Source organism: Myxocyprinus asiaticus, chromosome 20, assembly GCF_019703515.2.
Source record: "Myxocyprinus asiaticus isolate MX2 ecotype Aquarium Trade chromosome 20, UBuf_Myxa_2, whole genome shotgun sequence".
Classification (NCBI taxonomy): Eukaryota; Metazoa; Chordata; class Actinopteri; order Cypriniformes; family Catostomidae; genus Myxocyprinus; species Myxocyprinus asiaticus.
This window is the reverse complement of record NC_059363.1, coordinates 16,480,220-16,502,872: the sequence shown is the minus strand read 5'-3', so window position 1 is coordinate 16,502,872 and position 22,653 is coordinate 16,480,220. Positions and strand designations below refer to the sequence as shown.

The window sequence follows — 22,653 nt, the reverse complement described above, 5'->3', positions numbered from 1 at the left end:
CAACTCTGCCTGTTTATCATTTCAAGTGGTAATTTTCTGCGCTAAATTATAGGTGCAGCAGATGATTATTACTGCATTGCTTACCAGGCCTGGATGCCCTTGGATCAGGTGGATGCTTACAAGCCTCCCTGCCATTTACTGTGCACAGAGGAACGAACGGAGACAAAAACAAATTGATGCAAAATATAAAAAGACTAGATTTTTGTGTCAAAATATAAAAAGACTAGATTTGTGTCAATGTGTCAGTAAAGTGACACAGTCAAATGACAGGGACAATGACTCGCACCTTGTGACAAAAAACAAACACACACAGTGCAAATTAACACATACAATCAAAACTCATTACACACAATGCCTCATGATAACCCTAGGTTACCCAATAGTAACTAGGAAGCATATAAACATCCATATGTGCACCCTGCAGAAGTGCCCTGAAAGTAAATATATATAAAAACATGACAAAACACTGTGCATGAAGTTTTTTTAGACTCATAATAGTCACCGTTTCTTTAGACACCTAATGGTCACAGTTATGACGTCAGAGACAAATTCTGCAACAAAGACCTGCACACACACAGCTGGGCTGCGCGTGGCTCATTCTCCAACCGTGTTTTTCTAATTCTCTTCATCTCTCCTTCCTCCTCCTCACACAGACGATTTTCACTCCTTCATTTTGTCTTCGCCACATGCTCCCACACTTTTGACACACTCTTGAAACCATGAATCATCCTCGCAACCAGTCCACCCCGGTAACATTCTGTCATTCAGCACCAACAAAGAGAAGACCTGGTCCCAGTTCCTCTCCCTTCCCCTTTCTCCTTCATATTAGATAAGGGCACTAGGCTGCTTGCTGTGATCGGGAAATCCAATTACCCGTCTGTTGCATAAGCATTTGTTCAGTAATTCAAACGAATAGTCCGTTGGGTATCATTAAGCATCTGGCACACCATTTTACTGACGTGGTAATAGAAAGTCTTCAACATTTGAGTGGCACATATTAATGGCTAGCGACAGGCTCATACGTACAAAAACAAAAGAACATTGACAAGTGAAAAAAGTAATCAAATCACAAAACAAATGCTAAAAACTTGTGCACTTTTAAATGTGGTGTGATTGTGTGTTTTGAAGCAGAAAGTGGTTAGGGGGAAATAACAGTGTTTTGCATTTATTTGCAGGGCAGCATCATCACAATGTAAACTAATAACCATGGTTTTGATTTACAGCAATAGTAAACTGTGTCAGAAATGTGCAGTAGTGATTTCTGAACATTCATTCAAACTCTACCAGCAAAACTTGTTAATGCATACAAATATGAGCTTATGAAACTTGTCCATCATTTCAACTTGATATTAAAAGCAGCCCTAGTGTGCATTCCATTTCCAGTAATTTATATTATGTGCCGTATATGATACACAAATAAAATAGAATATACTTGTAACTAATACACAATATATACTGTAGTCTATATGAAAAGTGCAACAGATTTAAAAAAAGAAAAAATTAATAAACACTAATTTGATTTAAAATTCAATACATACAGAATGAGGTGAGTGAAAAATTTTAATTTCTTTACTCTTCATTTTCCCATCCTTGTACAAAGTCGTTTTTTTTTATCAGGTTTTCACGCTCTTTCTCCTCTGGATTTCGGCCAATGATCTGTAAGACAGGTCAAAATTCCGCTGTCACAGGATAGTGAGAATTAGAAGAATACCAAGACGTGGGACATTCTCATTCAGGGCCTTCAAGTCTCATTCAGCCTCTTGATACCAATAGAAATCTTGATTTCAGATTGAAATTGATGAACATTGCACAATGGCGTGCAATGTGAAAAGTGTCTACCATTACAGTACCTGATGGGCAGGTATGTCCATTGGGGAGGAGATGTCCGGTAAGTCGTGCCACTGTTTGGGATGTTTAGAAATCAGTTTTAAAGAGGGTCCCCCGCCATCAGGGGACTTTCCACTCATCAATCCCATGATCCTCTTTGCTGGACATAGGGAGAGAGAGATCATCAAACAAATAGGACAGCCTTTGGAACTGGATCAATGACTTTCAAAGCTGAAAGTCCTAGATGTGATATTTAACAAAACAGAATTTTTTTGGCGGACTTTTTAAAATATATATATTTTCAAAAAGCTATTTTTTTGTTTCAAATTTTTGTTTAGAGGTGGAATTAGTTGTTAAAATTCAGATTATAGAAATACAGATTAAAATGTTCGGATTAAGAAGAAATTTAGAATTCCAAATACAAATCTCTTTCATTACGATTTCAGAAATTCAGATATTTAGTGAACAAACTACACCAAAGATCAAGCAAAGCTGTGTTATTTACTTGCTCCACCAAACAGATCTATGCAGTTACAGTTAATTCCACCTCTAATAGACCTTATTCATGCTAGCGCCATCTTTGATGGTGCAATTTTTAATGGGAATGACAATGAGGCTGTGAGGGATAGACTTCAATGGCACAAACGGTATAAAGATGTATAATGCTGATAGATCACATCTGATTTTCTATAACTCATGTTTTCTGGAGTTCTTTGTATACTGAATGTTCTTGGACAGATATTTTATCAAAGTTTTTTCCACAGAACAATCCAAAAACACCTTAAACTGCAGTACAGCCCATTGAAGAGACTAAGTCTATCCCTCACAGCCTCGTTGTCATTCCCATTAAAAATCAAAGATGGCGCTTTGTATTGTTAAACAGCAGATATTTTGTTTTGAATTTTATTAAATACATCATGTCTAGAATTCAACAAGTTATAGATTTAAATATAGCTGCAAGCATCAATGACGGGCCCAAGCACCATGGGTCCATTTCCACCTGGCGGCTTTTGAAAAACAATGCATGATGGACACATGAATTTGGTCGAGTAAACAAGACACCATGTCTTACCTTCTGCTCAGACATTATGGTTAACAACTTTGATGTGTGTGGCAAATTAAATAAATGTGTAAATATGTAAAGTTTTGGAATACCCTTGAACATCTATTGTTGCCAGCTGGAGGCCCTATGACCGTGACCCTCCATAGACACATTCATGTCATAAGCGTTATTAAACATGTCTTGAGTTTGTCACATACACCCGAATACACCACAACATCATGTAATTTGATCCGTTGCCACAACACTTTTCAAGATATCAAGAATCCCTTCACAATTTTATATCAGCTGTGTCTTGTCATTATTGTTAACAATTTTGAAGCAATTTAGGTAAATGTAAGAGGACTATTTCAAAGTCTGTTGTAAGTGCCACACTTCCTGCTTCTAGTTGATGGTGCTATGACCTTGACCCACAGTGGCCATATCCATGTGATCAGCCCCCATTACCAAACATACAGCTTAATTTTGATCTAAATCACACAATACACGCAGAAGATATGAGACACTTTCTGTTTCACATTTTTTGCAATTAATTTATTGCCTTGCCATGGCAACACTGTTCAATTTATCATAAATCTGTTTGAAATTTAGCATCTTCAGTGTCTTGGCGTAACGTTAGCTGAATTTGGTGACAGTCACATGAATCCCCTAGGAGTATTTAAAAGTTCAGAGCCTGCAATTAAAAAAAAATCCAAAATGGCTGACTTCCTGTTGGGTGGAGCTAATAACTCTAATTATGAAAGTTGTCTGGCTTAATGAGAATTATATATGTACCAATTTAGCATCTACAATATCTTGGCATGTTGTTGCACAAATTTGGTGCCAGTCACATGAATCCCCAAGGAGGAGTATTTAAAAGTTTTTCAGAAAACTGCCTGCAATTTTCAGAAATCTTATGGAAAGAAATTGGTACTTTTATTCACCAAAGAGGCATTCAACTGATTCAAAGTCAGGACATTAATAACATGACAAATTAATTTTACAATTTGAAAAAAATCTTCAGAACTCAATTTAAGTTGAGTTAAGAACTTAAACTACTTCAAAGAGTTCTTATCAGAAAATCCTCCATGTGCAGCAATGACAGCTTTGCAGATCCTTGGCATTCTAGCTGTCAGTTTGTTCAGATACTCAGGTGACATTTCACCCCACCCTTCCTGTAGCACTTGCCATAGATGTGGCTGTCTTGTCTTATGCACCTTGCATTCTAGCTGATCCCACAAAGCTCAATGGAGTTAAGATCCATAAAACTCTTTTCCAATTATCTGTTGTCCAGTGTGTTTCTTTGCCCACTCTAACTTTTTATTTTAGTTTTTCCGTTTCAAAAGTGACTTTTTCTTTGCAGTTCTTCCCATAAGGCCTGCACCCCTGAGTATTCTCTTTACTGTTGTACATGAAACTGGTGTTGAGCGGGTAGAATTCAATGAAGGCGTCTATTTCTCAAACTAGAGACTCTGATATACTTATCCTTTTGTTTAGTTGTACACCTGGCCTTCAACATCTCTTTCTATCCTTGTTAGAGCCAGTTGTCCTTTGTCTTTGAAGACTGTAGTGTACATTTTTGTATGAAATCTGCAGTTTTTTTGGCAATTTCAAGCATTGCATATCCTTCATTCCTCAAAACAATGATTGACAGACGAGTTTCTAGAGAAAGTGGTTTCTTTTTTGCCATTTTTGACCTAATATTGACCTTAAGACAACCCAGTCTATTGCACAATGTGGCAACTCAAAAACAAACAAAAAGACAATGTTAAGCTTCATTTAATGAACCAAATAGCTTTCAACTGTGTTTGATATAATGACAAGTGATTCTCTAGTACCAAATTAGCAATTTAGCATGATTACTCAAGGATAAGGTGTTGGAGTGATGGCTGCTGGAAATGGGGCCTGTCTAGATTTGATCAAAAATGACTTTTTCAAATAGTGATGGTGCTGTTTTTTACATCAGTAATGTCCTGACTATACTTTGTGATCAGTTGAATGCCACTTTGGTGAACAGGGTTCCCACTCTAAGTCAATTGTCAAATTCCCTGACTTTCACTGACTAAAAAGCTGAATTTCCATGACCTATAATGAGCGGAAAAACAGCCCGCTGTTGTGCTGAGCACCGAGCAGACAAAAACCAGCCACAGTATTTTAAATACATCAGTTTGCGAGCTTTATTTACAAGTTCACAGATGTTTTCAGTACAAAACTAAAATTTCACTGCTTAAACATAATGCACAATTATGATCACATGTGGCTAGGCCTATACACCCTTTTAAACACACTGGCCTTAATATGCAACAAATTTTGAGCAAAATATTTGTTCTTAAATGGTAACAAAATTAATGAATTTACATCCTTGAATACTTACATGAATTTAGCTCTTAAGTATTAAATGCTTTGGATTAACATTAAACACATGAATTTCTGATAACACTGCCTTTAAGAAATAGCACAATCAAACTACCCTTCAGAAACACACATGCACACAATTTTTGGTTTGTTTGCTTTTACCCTTTAAATGCACTTTGATATTTTTTTGTACTATTTCTACAGAAATTAATTTATGGTGTTTATGCTTTCAGGGGTTAAACGCTCAAGGATAAAGGATTTTCTATTTGTCATCAAGTTCATCATTCAGTCTTTTTATTTCTTCACATTTAGTTTTTGCAGACTGTCTTAGAATGTTTGACTGGGCAATGAATGTAAGATTCCCTACACATTCTGCCTTTAATGCAAGGTCATCAGCAGATTGCTCCATGGCTGAGGCATCTTTCTGGAAGCGTGCTCTCTTTTTCTTTAGCTCATCGATATCATCAGAGAGAGTTTTCCTTTTCATGTTTTGTTTTTCTGCTCCTTTAAGTCTTCTCTGTTCACCATAACAACAGGCTACAGCTACCCACATTTAGTAACACAGAATTTACATCACGTTCAAGTTTTGTATAAGGTCTTAGAATTTAAAATTGACATTAGGTCCATCCATTGAAAGCTGTACAAGACCTTTGTAATTTAACCCCTCTGTCGACTTGTGGTAGACCTCCACCATGTCCTCTACTGTGGCGTGGCTCATGAATTCAGAAGTGAAGTAGCGTGTAACTACAGCATCACTGTCCCCAAATCTTAAATGAATGTCCATTTGCTTGTTTGGGTCTTCCGATTCAAGCTTTCAAAAAGCAAAACATATCCATTCTAAGAGACCTTATCCTGTCCATCAGAAGTGACTTGCAGTATGGTGCTATGCCAAAAACAGTCAAATAAGACGATTTAGTCTCTCCACATTTAAAGCTGCTGGCAATGTCACTATCTGGGAACATTCTTTTGAACAAAGACCCTATAAAAGAAAAAAATGTGCAAAGCTGTAATTTACCATATATGCCCCAAATATAGGATACTCATAATAATAAATGAATCTAAACCACAATCCTATGAATTAATTCAAATGTAAGCATTGAACCATTATTATCCTAATTGTATACTAGGACTAAAGTTAATACCCAGTATTATAACTACACCACGACTGGAGTACCACCAGCAATCTAAACCCCCAACAAGGCTGCTGGACCGGAGGCTAGATTAAATTGCCTAATTTCAAGGGCCTGTTGTCAGTCTTTTTAAATACACCTCTTTGGTTGATTCAGACATTAAATAACGATTAATTTATACAAATCTATGAGTTTAAATACATGACTAAATACCGGTTGCAGAGGCTAAGAATTTGTCTAGCGTTAATTTTAATTAGCTCACAACCTAATTACAGGGTTTTTCCTGGCTCAAAATGAGGCGGAGGTGGTACCATACTGATAAAAAAAGTGACGTTAAAAACACGTAAACGTTGTCTTTGCGTTAATAAACTCCTAATGACCTGGCAACTGAATACTAGTGTTAATTTAGTCAGCTGTTTTTTAATTTAGTCTTAGTCTTAGTCCTGTGTCAAATGTCCTTTTTATTTTTTATCATATTTAGTCAACATTATCCTATTTTTTTTTGTATTTTTTTTGTCAAGTTTTAGTTGACAAAGTCTGGGCATTTTAATTTTGTTTTAGTTAATGAGAACTGTTGACATTTTAGTCATATTTTAGTAACATTTAGTTATATTGACATTTTAGTCACTGAACACTGTAAACATTTTTAGCCATAAGAGTATTATTGATAAGCATTTTTCAATCTAGTCTATCCAAAACCAATATATATATATACAGGTGCATCTCAATAAATTAGAATGTCGTGGAAAAGTTCATTTATTTCAGTAATTCAACTCAAATTGTGAAACTCGTGTATTAAATAAATTCAGTGCACACAGACTGAAGTAGTTTAAGTCTTTGGTTCTTTTAATTGTGATGATTTTGGCTCACATTTAACAAAAACCCACCAATTCACTATCTCAAAAAATTAGAATACATCATAAGACCAATAAAAAAAACATTTTTAGTGAATTGTTGGCCTTCTGGAAAGTATGTTCATTTACTGTATATGTACTCAATACTTGGTAGGGGCTCCTTTTGCTTTAATTACTGCCTCAATTCGGCGTGGCATGGAGGTGATCAGTTTGTGGCACTGCTGAGGTGGTATGGAAGCCCAGGTTTCTTTGACAGTGGCCTTCAGCTCATCTGCATTTTTTGGTCTCTTGTTTCTCATTTTCCTCTTGACAATACCCCATAGATTCTCTATGGGGTTCAGGTCTGGTGAGTTTGCTGGCCAGTCAAGCACACCAACACCATGGTCTTTTAACCAACTTTTGGTGCTTTTGGCAGTGTGGGCAGGTGCCAAATCCTGCTGGAAAATGAAATCAGCATCTTTAAAAAGCTGGTCAGCAGAAGGAAGCATGAAGTGCTCCAAAAGTTCTTGGTAAACGGGTGCAGTGACTTTGGTTTTCAAAAAACACAATGGACCAACACCAGCAGATGACATTGCACCCCAAATCATCACAGACTGTGGAAACTTAACACTGGACTTCAAGCAACTTGGGCTATGAGCTTCTCCACCCTTCCTCCAGACTCTAGGACCTTGGTTTCCAAATGAAATACAAAACTTGCTCTCATCTGAAAAGAGGACTTTGGACCACTGGGCAACAGTCCAGTTCTTCTTCTCCTTAGCCCAGGTAAGACGCCTCTGACATTGTCTGTGGTTCAGGAGTGGCTTAACAAGAGGAATACGACAACTGTAGCCAAATTCCTTGACACGTCTGTGTGTGGTGGCTCTTGATGCCTTGACCCCAGCCTCAGTCCATTCCTTGTGAAGTTCACCCAAATTCTTGAATCGATTTTGCTTGACAATCATAAGGCTGCGGTTCTCTCGGTTGGTTGTGCATCTTTTTCTTCCACACTTTTTCCTTCCACTCAACTTTCTGTTAACATGCTTGGATACAGCACTCTGTGAACAGCCAGCTTCTTTGGCAATGAATGTTTGTGGCTCACCCTCCTTGTGAAGGGTGTCAATGATTGTCTTCTGGACAACTGTCAGATCAACAGTCTTCCCCATGATTGTGTAGCCTAGTGAACCAAACTGAGAGACCATTTTGAAGGCTCAGGAAACCTTTGCAGGTGTTTTGAGTTGATTAGCTGATTGGCATGTCACCATATTCTAATTTTTTGAGATAGTGAATTGGTGGGTTTTTGTTAAATGTGAGTCAAAATCATCACAATTAAAAGAACCAAAGACTTAAACTACTTCAGTCTGTGTGCAATGAATTTATTTAATACACAAGTTTCACAATTTGAGTTGAATTACTGAAACAAATGAACTTTTCCACGACATTCTAATTTATTGAGATGCACCTGTATATATATATATATATATATATATATATATATATATATATATATATATATATATATATATATATATACATACACCTGTACAACCAGTGGGACTCAGTATGCTTCAGGCACCAAAAGATTTCAGCCTCCAGGGTCTTTGCTGGTGTTAAGCCGAGACGTGCTCCACTGTGTCTCATACTACTGTCACTGCTGGAGGTGGGAGCGGCTTCATTAGCTGACTGCTGTTCTCTTGGCGCGGGCTGCAGTAGAGCAGTAATGGGCACTTGGGCCAAAGATGATGCTCCTGTCAGCTTCATGCGGGTAGCATGCTTCTTACTTTTTGCGTGGCTGCGAAGTGCTCCCTCTCCTATATTTGATAGCTCGATAGTAGTTTTACAAACTTTACATTTAGCTTTTCTGCTGTCTACTTTTAACACCCAGTCTTTGAAGTGATCATTTTGTAGCCAAAGCTCTTGAAATTTACATTTTCCTGGCATGTTTGCCTTAGTTAGCAGGTACAGGTGACTGCATTTATTGACTGAAGTGATTGTCAGTTGACGAGTGGGAAGGGGATAAAATGCCGCTGAAAAATAGCCTAACCATAACAATACGTAATAAGGGAAACGCGTGAAATAACCTGATAAAGAGAAATACGGCATGAAAAATTTTACATTTTGATAAATGGCAACTAAAATTTAAACATGCTACAAACAAAATTCCCTGATATTCCATGACTTGGACCAAAAAAAAAAAAAAAAAAATCCCCTGACTTTCCATGTCTGGAATAGACTTTTTAAAATTCCATGATATTCCAGAAATTCCATGACCCATGGGAACCCTGGGTGAATTAAAGTACCAATTGCTTTCCGAAACAGCAAAATCTGTACATTATTCCAAACATTTGGCAGGCCAGTGTATGTACCAATTTTGGTGACTGTAGATGAAAATGGGGGTGAACTTTTAGTGCCTGGGCCCTAATAATAATGCTTAGAAGAACAATGAGTTTAATATAGGAGAAAATGTGATGCTACCTCAGATATCTTTTTATTATCCTGCGGGAAAGTCTCTGGTTACAAAGCGGACCAATCACAGCTGTTATAGTTTGCATTGAAGCGACGCGTAGTTACATTTTAGGAGAAGTGCATGTCAAGCTATGATGCAGAAGAATAAACCAGCCTTAAGTCAAGTAATGATAAAGAGAATAGTCACAAAAAATGAAAGAAACTAAAGAAAGAGGCCTCGTTAGTTTCATCCTAACCTTTACTCCCAAGAAAGTTGGGTGAGCCCTGTAGAAAATCTCCAAACTTCTGGAGCGTTTTGTCTTTTTTCCCTCGTTGGCCTAAGTTTGACTCCTGGCAATTTGATGGCTGAAAGGAAGGGGAGTTCATCATTCACTGTAATCACTTAGAATTTCCCAATTCTTTCCCAATCACAGTCTTTGATGAGTGTGTGTGAAGATGTGACTCTGATCCACTTATTTCCTCAACTATGTCTCTTCCCTCCTTCCTCACATCCCTACATCTTTACATCTAATTTTTGCTTGTGTTGTAGACTTGCGGCTTGGCACTGTTACCAGTGTCTTGATGTCACCATGAGAGCTATCCATTACTGCCCATCACAGATATTAGATTGTAATACATGTAATACATTTTATTAGCATCCAATATTAGATTAAGTTTACTCACCTCTTCCTAATGAGGTGTTAGGTGAGGAGTGTTTCTAAAAATCAAATCACTTTTATTGTCACACAACCATATACACAAGTGCAATGGTGTGTGAAATTCTTGGGTGCAGTTCCGATCAACATAACAGTCGTGACAGTGATGAGACATATACCAATTTACAATAAACATCAGATTTACACAACACAATTTACATATCTAATATACACATAATTACACATAACACAATATACAAATAATAACATACAATATACAGTATACAATACACACAATATAGAATACACATTATACAATAAAAAAGTATAAACAGTATATATAAAATTACAGTAGGTTGTATTGTACTGTATTGACAATACTCTACTCCTTGTATTCCTCGTGCTATCACTCTCTGTCCCATCCTAATGAACGAGAAAGTGAATGAGTAAACCTTTTGGAAATAGGTCCTCTTATGTAAACTGTTTTATTTCCATTAGTTGATCTGGAAAGAATGTGCATGTTTAGCCGTGATTGGTTAGATAAGATGTGATGGATGTGTTACAATGACCGCTGGAAAAAGCAGTTCAAGTCAACATGAAATGTAGTTTGCAATCCATTTAACATCCATGATGTGATATTTTCTGAGAGCAAAAGGATTTTCAAAGAGTGACATTTTTTTCTTAATGTGGGACGGTCTGGGACCTAATTTTATCCAACTGAATTTGACTGGATTGTGAAAAGAGTTCTCTATATGGGTGAATGAGAATATCATATCATCCATTTTTTGTGTTGCGGTAATAAGAATTTGGGGGTAAAGTGTGCGTAATGAAAATACCACAATGTAAAACATATTAATGGCCCTATTAATATGCTACATTTTCTTTTTGCCAAATATCATTTCTGATTTGTTTCTTTTAATTTTGTAGTAAAATAGGACCGGGAAAGTATTTTTACATACTTTTGTAAAATTACCCATAACAGAGGTGGTTGGAGGGAAGTGGGGAAGTGGTTGAAAAGTAAGAGGGGATGATGATGTCCACCAAATAGGAATTTCAGAGGCGGACCAATATATTACAATTTAATGAATGATTACAAAGATAAATTTTTTTTTTTTTTTAAATGCTGTGCACTGATGAATTGTGCAAATAAGACCTGGAATGTGCACTAAGCAAGCGAATATGGTAAATTTTTATAAAATAAACAATTCCCCAGAATGCAGTTTAATCCCTAAACCCATTCAAAATGTATATTTAAAAACAAAACACAATCCCATGCTGTGTTCCTTGTCATCCAGGAGTTTTAAGACCTGACTCTCTAATCTTAATCTTTAATCATCAGCAACAAAACACAAACTGGTATCAGGTCAGCTGGAATATAGTAACGGTGAACTTTTCGACAGCATAAAACTCAAAAGAGCACGAATCCCTAAGGATTAGTTGTCAGATCTAGAGCCAAGTCTGTACAGAGCATTAAAGCTTCTTCAATAAGACAACAGAGCATCTGCCTGATTCCTCTCAATCTCTTTAAACACCCACCCACCCCACACACACACACACACACACACACACACACAGCACATAGAAATAATACATGAAAACATAATCAAATCTGTTGAATAAATGAATGCATCAGTCTGAAAGCTTGCTTAGTCTCTCTCCAATGACACATCTGTTTTCAATCTCTTTTCCCCTCCTGTCTGCATTTTCTCTCTTCATCACTCCCTTCCTGTCACCATCTCTCTCTCTTGACAAGATCCCATTGCATGTGACAGTCAATGCCATGCTCGCAACCCCCCTAGAGCCTAAACAAGGCGGACGGGGCGGGTCTCTGTCTGTCAAACCTGTCACCTGCTGTTTCACATGCTGGGAGGTGAGGTGCTATTCCACTGTCTGACTTACAAGCTCACATTAAAAGCAGACTAATGCCCTGACTCTGAGGAACCTACCAAGTCTTTCACCATTCAATTCCACCAGAAATTGGAAAAGTGTGAGAAATGTAAAGTGATGGCTTGCTCGGCAGTCATATGTGACTGACCCTTGCCATGAAATGAAAAAGTTTCATTAAAAATTCATGATTACAGTGACTTCTCCCAGTGAAATGTGATAAGTCGTAACCTTGAGGATTTTGTGAGTGACTGATGAATTACAGTATGGGTAGAAGATGGAGATGTCTACTTTCAGTTCTACAGAGAATTATCTCCAAAAGCCTTTGTTGTTTTTCTCTTTTGCAAAATTGTTAACTAAAAGAGATTTTAAAAACTGAAAAAAATAAAAATAAAAATAAAAAATGTAAACTAAATTCAAATATATATATATATATTTTTTCATTACTCCAAAACTTACAAATCTAAAAATGTACACAAATTAATTATAACAGTTAAAAGTATTTAAATGATCAGTTTACTTACAAATTTTCTTTGACTGCCCTAGAATCGTACAACTAAAATACCCCCACATAAAACAGAAATATATATATATTATAGAAAAAAGAAAAAAATCTCTTGCACATTGAAATTTTCACATTTTAAAACTCCTAAAAGGTTCTGGACAAATAACCAAATAAATAATCGTAATCTTACACCTTTGATAAATCATTGTCATTGTCAGAAGAACCTTTTTAATATACACTCTATTGCCAAAAGTATTCGCTCATCTGCCTTTAGACGCATATGAACTTAAGTGACATCCCATTCTTAATCCATAGGGTTTAATATGACGTCTGCCCACCCTTTGCAGCTATAACACCTTCAACTCTTCTGGGAAGGCTTTCCACAAGGTTTAGGAGTGTGTTTATGGGAATTTTTGACCATTCTTCCAGAAGCGCATTTGTGAGGTCAGACACTGATGTTGGACGAGAAGGCCTGGCTTGCAGTCTTCGCTCTAATTCATCCCAAAGGTGCTCTATCGGGTTGAGGTCAGGACTCTGTGCAGGCCAGTCAAGTTCTTCCACACCAAACTCGCTCATCCATGTCTTTATGGACCTTGTTTTGTGCACTGGTGCGCAGTCATGTTGGAACAGGAAGGGGCCATCCCCAAACTGTTCCCACAAAGTTGGGAGCATGGAATTGTCCAAAATCTCTTGGTATGCTGAAGCATTCAGAGTTCCTTTCACTGGAACTAAGGGGCCAAGCCCAGCTCCTGAAAAACAACCCCACACCATAATCCCCCTCCACCAAACTTCACAGTTGGCACAATGCAGTCAGACAAGTACCGTTCTCCTGGCAACCGCCAAACCCAGACTCGTCCATCAGATTGCCAGATGGAGAAGTGTGATTCGTCACTCCAGAGAACGCGTCTCCACTGCTCTAGAGTCCAGTGGTGGCGTGCTTTACACCACTGCATCCGACGCTTTACATTGCACTTGGTGATGTATGGCTTGGATGCAGCTGCTCGGCCATGGAAACCCATTCCATGAAGCTCTCTACGCACTGTTCTTGAGCTAATCTGAAGGCCACATGAACTTTGGAGATCTGTAGCGATTGACTCTGCAGAAAGTTGGCGACCTCTGCGCACTATGCGCCTCAGCATCCGCTGACCCCGCTCTGTCATTTTACGTGGCCTACCACTTCGTGGCTGAGTTGCTGTCATTCCCAGTCGCTTCCACTTTGTTATAATACCACTGACATTTGACTGTGGAATATTTAGTAGCGAGGAAATTTCACGACTGGACTTGTTGCACAGGTGGCATCCTATCACAGTACCACGCTGGAATTCACTGAGCTCTGAGAGCGGCCCATTCTTTCACAAATGTTTGTAGAAGCAATACAACTTTTGGCAATATAGTGTATGTATGAGAACATATCCTGTCAACTGTTGTTAGCATTGTGAAAGGGAGTGAAAGGTCTAAATCACTTCAGATGCATGTGCTACTATCTATCTGAAATGCAGAGCAGATTGAAAAGTGGTCCTTTATAACCAGATGAGACATACTCCAAGCGCAATACAGAAAAGCATACACCGCAACATCAAACGAGTTTAACATCTCGGTTTCCATGGACCGAGCACGTTCATGAGTCTTACTGGGGTTGTTTTGTCATATCTATTGTTATGAAAATTCTCTCATATATATATATATATATATATAAATAAAAAAGAGTGAGAAAAAAAGGACAAATTATAAATAAAACAGTAATTAAAACTTAAATAATTTAAAATATTAAACTATGATAACTCTGCAAGAAACACCCTCTCTGCATTGTACTTTGTAGACAGCTCTTAAAGGTAACATTTCCCTAGTGGTAACAAACTGGTAACAAAACCCACTGCCCCTCCATTTACAAAGAAACCACAATACAAAGAATATTCGTACTTACACACAAAGGCTGCAAGGATAGTGACTCATCAGTTGCATTTCAACCACCAGGAACTCTTAACCAAATGTACTGAATAAATTATATGTAAATATAACTGGACCAAATTTTTTATTAGGCAATATTTTTGTAATAAAAGGGTGCTACTAGCAGTGGGAATAGTGTGAAATTTAAGTGATGCAGGGTTTAGGTACTCTGTTCTCAAAGGGATAGTTCACCCAAAAGTAATAATTCTCTCATCATTTGCTCACACTCATGCTGCATCAAACTCGTATGACTTCTTCTCTTCTGCAGAACACAAGGATATTTTGAAAAATTCATGATGAAATCAATTGAGTCCAACTTTTTAGCTATATATATATATATATATATACCAAAACCAAAAAATATATATATATATATATAAATAAAGTAATCCACACGATTAGAGTGGTTTAATTCATGTTGTCTGATGCAACACGATTGCTTTGGGTGAAAAACAGACCAAAGTCCTTATTCACTGTAAATATTGACATTTCCCTTTTGGTTACGTCTCATAAGAACGAATGGTGTTTGGTGTCACTGATGTCAAACCTGGTGCAATGCGTCTTAATGCACCAAATCTGAAAATGCAAATGAGATTTGAGTTATAGCGGAAGATTTTCAGTAAATAACGACTGGAATTTTGGTCTGTTCCTGACAAAGTTATCGCAGACGTTTCAGAAGACTTGGAAAGTAATGCACAGGTCATATAAACTACTTTTATGGTGGATTTTTTGTCCTTTTGGAGCATGACAGCCTGTGGTCACCATATGCTTTCATTGTATGGGAAAAATCAGTCAACATCCTTAATTTCTCCTTTTGTGTTACACTGAACAAATATAGTCAAATATAGAACAACAGAAATGTGTGTAAATGATGGCAGAATTTTGACTTTTTGAATGAACTATTCCTGTAAGGATAAACTCAGCAAATTTGTGTTTTGAAGTAGCATCTGCATTAGAAAAACATCCCAATATTGATCTGGAATGAGGGGGGAAAAATTAGCTGTGACACAGTGTGAGGAAGTGTGACTCTGTTGCCAAGGACAACCAGCGAGAGAGTGTACGAGTCCTTAAAAATAAGAGAGCACTTATTTAGAGTGGAGATCATTCTTTCACTGCAAAGAGTAACAACTTCAGTGCAGCGTTTTATAGTCTAAAGTGCATGGCTACTCTGGGAGGGCGGTATGACCAAAATATAATTTCAAAGCATGAGTAATTTTATATCCCAATAACAGTATATTCTCTGCTAAAAACTTAGCAAAAACATAATTTAATATTACATAACCATGAGGTAATGTCTAAATTTGGATAATCCAGTCAAATCAATTCTTCACAAATGAAATGTATTTCACCATGTTGGATTGTCATTTTCTCTTCTCTTTTAATCTATTTTACAAACCAAAAGATTCATAAAAATGAATGACAAGTCTCACATTATATATAAACTGTTACTGTTTGTCAAAACAGTAAAACTGACATAAAACAACAGATACTTCTGACTTTAAATTCTAATTTTAGCCAATTTTTATATATTTATGCAATGCGAGTTTTGATGCTTCTCTGCAACCGCAAACAGCTAGACTCCGTTTAGTGTTGTGCCTAACAAACATCATTTTTATCAATTACAACATTTATTAATTACAATTTTCAACATTAACTGAAGCTCCTGACCCGTATACGTATGGTTTTATGCACTGCACTGCTGCCACACGATTGGCTGATTAGATAATCGATGGATGATTGTTGGTGCCAGACGGGCTGGTTTAAGTATTTCTGAAACTGATCTCCTGGGATTTTCACACACAACAGTCTCTAGAATTTATTCAGAATGGTGCCAAAAACAAAAAACATCCAGTGAGGGGCAGTTCGGCAGATGGAAACACTTTGTTGATGAAAGAGTTCAACAGAGAATGGCCAGACTGGTTTGAACTGACAAAGTCTACGGTAACTCAGATAACCGCTCGGTACAATTGTGATGAGAAGAATAGCATCTCAGAATGCTATTCTGAGATGCTGGTTGGAGCTGTTTTGGCAGCACGAGTGGGACCTACCCAGTATTAGGCAGGTGTAATATTTTAATGTTCTGGCTGATCTGTGTATATCAACCACAGTAAAGGGTACAGCAGAATCTCTACCAGTCGCAAAATATTTACCGTCATACCACCCAGCCCTAATGGCTCCCCATATGAACTGTTTATCACTACATTTACAGTAGATTTTTATACATTTGTAATCCTTTTGTGTGAACAATTCAATCAAATTTATATAAACAGTTGTTAAAAATCTATAAACAGTTTAAACTCCTACTGTGTATTCTATACTGCATTATGTCTCCCAGAACAAGTGTCCACATCAGTCTGTGGTTTATGTTGCCTGGAGAAGATTGTGTGAGGAGAAGCCAACACTTTTACCGCATAGGGGAACACGGTCAACCGCTTACACATAAATGTCTTCTCACACACAGAACCATATACTTAATGGGACTGTCATTTTGCTGCCCATGCACAATGAAAACTGACTGTTAAGTTTAAGTGAGGAAAATTAGAGCCTTGTTAATGACTAATTAAGGCAATTAATGGGCTGTTGGCGGTGCAGACTGGGTCAGAGGCAGATGGTCTGCTGATTTTCTTGAGAAAAACAATAATAAATATAGCCGCAAGCAACTATTGTCAGGGACTAAGCACATATGGTGAGATGACCAAAATAATACAATTTGACAGAAAAGATCCTGTGGATGCTGTGGACAGCTATTTTGGTATGACATTTCACCTGCTTGAGCAGTTGCAAAAATAGGATTTTCTTAAGTTATAGTGCCCCTTAGCATCAAAAATTAATAAAACTCAGCATGTTCCCTCAGAATGTTCTCGTCCATGTGTACAAATTTTGTTACGTTTGAAAATTGCGCTAACAAGATATAGGCTAATTAGTAATTATAGGCTTCGCCCCAAAACATATTTGCTTATATCTTTAGAACGATTCGACGCATCAAAATTCTTTTGATACATTTTTGTCAGGTAGATGATATATACCAGTTTTGTGAGAATCAGGCAAACGGCCTAGGACGAGTTTGAAAAATTAGGGTTTTCGAATAAATCGAAATTGTAAAAAATGTTTCTTGAGGAAATGGAAATTCAGTAACCATATCATTGTGGGGCACTGGTGGATTCAGAGAAGCTACACATTTGTACTGTAGCCTATACGATTCCGGAGTTATGAGCAAAAATGTGAATTAGCTAATTATACCGCCACCGTGTGGCCGATTTTCACAAAATTTTATATACGGCTTTGAATTGACACCCTCCTTGTGTATAGTAATTTCCATAACTCTCGGCCATTCCCAATACAAGTTATAAGGTGCTGAAATTTGATTGGCCGTTGGCGGCCATTTTTGTTCATTTGTCGAATAGATTTTTTGAGAATGTTATCATCTACCCATATCATTTGAAGAAAATGCATATTTAATTTGAAGCACCAAAAAGCACAAAAGGCAGCAAAAAAGAAATCCATACACTCTAGTGGTTTAATCCATGTCTTCAGTTACAATAAACAAGTAAATTTAAAAAACTTAGGATAAAACTGAGAACGGTCATAAAAACGCATTTGTGCATGGAATTACATTCTTTCACGACGGATCAGAATTTTCTGTTGCTGGTTCAAACCAAATGATGCGTCCAAGCCTTCGTTAGTAATTCAAAAATGTTACTTCAGAAATAGTATCACAGCTTGTGCTGTTTCTAACAAGTTATTGGATAAACAAGCATGTATGTGTGTGTGTGTGTGTGTGTGTGTGTGTGTGTGTGTGTGTGTGTGTGTGTGTGAGAGAAAGAGAGAGAGAGAGAGATGGAGCGTGTGCGATCACCTGTTGCCACACCCAAGCTGAGATGCTGTCAGCTTTCTGAAGATCAGCTTCCTCATTGGAAAAGTAGTCGACCAAGCAGGGGTATTTCTCCCTATTTCGCAGTAGCCGGTGTGCAAGAGTCTTTCACTATAGAAACCGCAGTCTCCTCCGCCATTTTAAACAGCACGTCCTCTCCAATGTGGAAACTCCGGTAAGAGGTAAGCGCCTTGAGTTCTGTAATTAATTAGTCTGTTTTGTCTCTCAGTTGTGATGAGCCATAATGCTGAAGTTGTTCATTTAAAGCTATTTCCTAGCTTTAGTAGTGTAATAGTAATAAGAGCGATCGTGGAGCGCTGTTGTATATAAACACTGGCTGACACGGATTCACTTCACGTCACCTAACTGGCTCATATTACACACAAAAATGATCTTTTGCCACCACCTGCTGGCTAACATATGTAATGTAAAAAAAATAAAAAAAATACATGTATAAAGAGACACATACAGTAGCTCTTAACACATATGCACTGCTCTTACACTTTAGTTTAGAATAGCAGGAACACAAGCGGAGTGATACACACAGTGAAACGCCGGAGCACTGATGGTGTGAGACCATCAGTGCTCATGGAACATCTCTCGTCCAATCAGATTTGAGGACTGGAACTAACTGTTGTATATACAGGTGCATCTCAATAAATTAGAATGTCGTGGAAAAGTTCATTTATTTCAGTAATTCAACTCAAATTGTGAAACTCGTGTATTAAATAAATTCAATGCACACAGACTGAAGTAGTTTAAGTCTTTGGTTCTTTTAATTGTGATGATTTTGGCTCACATTTACAAAAACCCACCAATTCACTATCTCAAAAAATTAGAATATGGTGACATGCCAATCAGCTAATCAACTCAAAACACCTGCAAAGGTTTCCTGAGCCTTCAAAATGGTCTCTCAGTTTGGTTCACTAGGCTACACAATCATGGGGAAGACTGACAGTTGTCCAGAAGACAATCATTGACACCTTTCACAAGGAGGGTAAGCCACAAACATTCATTGCCAAAGAAGCTGGCTGTTCACAGAGTGCTGTATCCAAGCATGTTAACAGAAAGTTGAGTGGAAGAGAAAGTGTGGAAGAAAAAGATGCATAACCAACCGAGAGAACCGCAGCCTTATGACTGTCAAGCAAAATCGATTCAAGAATTTGGGTGAACTTCACAAGGAATGGACTGAGGCTGGGGTCAAGGCATCAAGAGCCACCACACACAGACATGTCAAGGAATTTGGCTACAGTTGTCGTATTCCTCTTGTTAAGCCACTCCTGACCCACAGACAACGTCAGAGGCGTCTTACCTGGGCTAAGGAGAAGAACTGGGCTGTTGCCCAGTGGTCCAAAGTCCTCTTTTCAGATGAGAGCAAGTTTTGTATTTCATTTGGAAACCAAGGTCCTAGAGTCTGGAGGAAGGGTGGAGAAGCTCATAGCCCAAGTTGCTTGAAGTCCAGTGTTAAGTTTCCACAGTCTGTGATGATTTGGGGTGCAATGTCATCTGCTGGTGTTGGTCCATTGTGTTTTTTGAAAACCAAAGTCACTGCACCCGTTTACCAAGAACTTTTGGAGCACTTCATGCTTCCTTCTGCTGACCAGCTTTTTAAAGATGCTGATTTCATTTTCCAGCAGGATTTGGCACCTGCCCACACTGCCAAAAGCACCAAAAGTTGGTTAAAAGACCATGGTGTTGGTGTGCTTGACTGGCCAGCAAACTCACCAGACCTGAACCCCATAGAGAATCTATGGGGTATTGTCAAGAGGAAAATGAGAAACAAGACACCAAAAAATGCAGATGAGCTGAAGGCCACTGTCAAAGAAACCTGGGCTTCCATACCACCTCAGCAGTGCCACAAACTGATCACCTCCATGCCACGCCGAATTGAGGCAGTAATTAAAGCAAAAGGAGCCCCTACCAAGTATTGAGTACATATACAGTAAATGAACATACTTTCCAGAAGGCCAACAATTCACTAAAAATGTTTTTTTTATTGGTCTTATGATGTATTCTAATTTTTTGAGATAGTGAATTGGTGGGTTTTTGTTAAATGTGAGCCAAAATCATCACAATTAAAAGAACCAAAGACTTAAACTACTTCAGTCTGTGTGCACTGAATTTATTTAATACACGAGTTTCACAATTTGAGTTGAATTACTGAAATAAATGAACTTTTCCACGACATTCTAATTTATTGAGATGCACCTGTATATATATAAGCAACATAAACCAAAGACTGATGTGGACACTTGTTCTGGGAGTCATAATGCAGTATAGAATACACAGTAGGAGTTTAAATTGTTTATAGATTATTTTAACTGTTTATATAAATTGAATTGAATTGTTCACACAAAGGGATTACAAAAGTATGAAAATCTACTGTAAATGTAGTGATAAACAGTTCATAAGGGGAGCCATTAGGGCTGGGTGGTATGACGGTAAATATCGTGTGACTGGTAGAGATTCTGCTGTACCATTTACTGTGATTGATACACCGATCAGCCACAACATCAAAACTACCTGCATAATATTGTGTAAGTCCCCCTCGTGCCGCCAAAACAGTGCCAACCCATATCTCAGAATAGCATTCTGAGATGCTATTCTTCTCAACACAATTGTACAGAGTGGTTACCTGAGTTACTGTAGACTTTGTCAGTTCGAACCAGTCTGGCCATTCTCTGTTGACCTCTCTCATCAACAAGGCATTTCCATCCACAGAACTGCCGCTCACTGGATGTTTTTTGTTTTTGGCACCATTCTGAGTAAATTCTAGAGACTGTTGTGTGTGAAAATCCCAGGAGATCAGCAGTTACAGAAAGCTTACTGAGCTTCAGTTAATGTTCACATCAACCATCAGAATGGGGAAAAAATGTAATCTCAGTGATTTGGACTGTGGCATGATTGTTGGTGCCAGATGGGCTGGTTTGAGTATTTCTGTAACTGCTGATCTCCTGGGATTTTCACACACAACAGCTCATCCATTAAAAAGTATAGTTTTATAAAGAAAATATTGTTGATGAAATGGATGCCATACAAGGATCGGATGTGTGAACGGCGAATTCTGCGCACTTTGCTAGTTTTAACACTTTTCATGACATAAACCAGTGAGATTCAATACACTCTGTTCCATAACTGTTCTAGGAGGACAATATGTCAAAGAATTCAAAATCCTCGGGCTCTGGAGACATTAAAAGACACTTACGTGGGAGTCGCGTGCCGCAATGCGGGGGTCGGACGTGTGAATGGCGAGCGCTGCACACTTTGCTAGTTTTTAATTATTTTTATGTCATAAACTGGTGAGATTCGATACACCCTGCTACATAACTGTTCTATGAAGTCAACATGGCAAAGAATTCAAAGTCCTCGGGCTCTGGAGATATTAAAAGACACTTACATGCTCAAGCTGATACCTCTGACAGAGCTGCAGACCAGGGACTCGGTTTGGACGTTGTGGCAGGAGAAATTAAATGGCAACTGTCCAGAATGTCTGTGATGATGACAAAGGAGGATCTTGCTGTAATACGTCGACTGATTACGGCGATGGAATTGGTTACAAGATTGTCGGACGTCGAGAGGCGGATCGATTATCTGGAGTCATCGGAGAGGGAATTAGCTGCTAATCTGCTAGCAACCAAGACAGACTTGGAACGCATCTGGAGAAAGTTGGAAGATTTAGAGAATCATAATCGGCGAAACAATGTCCGAATTGTTGGAATTCCTGAGCATGAAGAAGGTCGAGATATGGTGAAATTCCTAGACGAGCTCTTCCCGACATAACAGGCCATAAGCTGGAAATCGAGTGAGCTCGCAGAGTCCTGGCTCGGAGATCCATTGAGGGAGACAGGCCCCGATCAATTCTGGCCAAATTTCTGAAATCATCCGATAAAGATCTTGTGTTACGCGAGGCGAGGAGCAAAGGAAGGCTTTCTTGGAAGAACCACAGCATTTTCTTGTTCCCAGACTTTGCGAATTCGACAAGAGAGAAACGTGATCAATTCAAGAAATGCAAGAAACTCTTACATCAATGGAAGATCACTTTTGCACTGATGTTTCCGGCCAAACTGCGAATAGACACTAAGGATGGCTGCAAAATATTTACATGCCCACAGCAAGCATTGTCTTTCATAGAGACAATGGGGTGAGTAAACCATTTGGTGATTT

The 22,653-nt window shown here is 38.1% G+C and overlaps 1 pseudogene; it reads right to left on the bottom strand.

Annotated features, from left to right (window-relative positions):
- Positions 1–1,576: 1,576 nt before the first annotated feature.
- The window catches only part of LOC127410812 (kinesin-like protein KIF20B), a 48,123-nt pseudogene continuing 27,046 nt past the window's right edge, over positions 1,577–22,653 (bottom strand).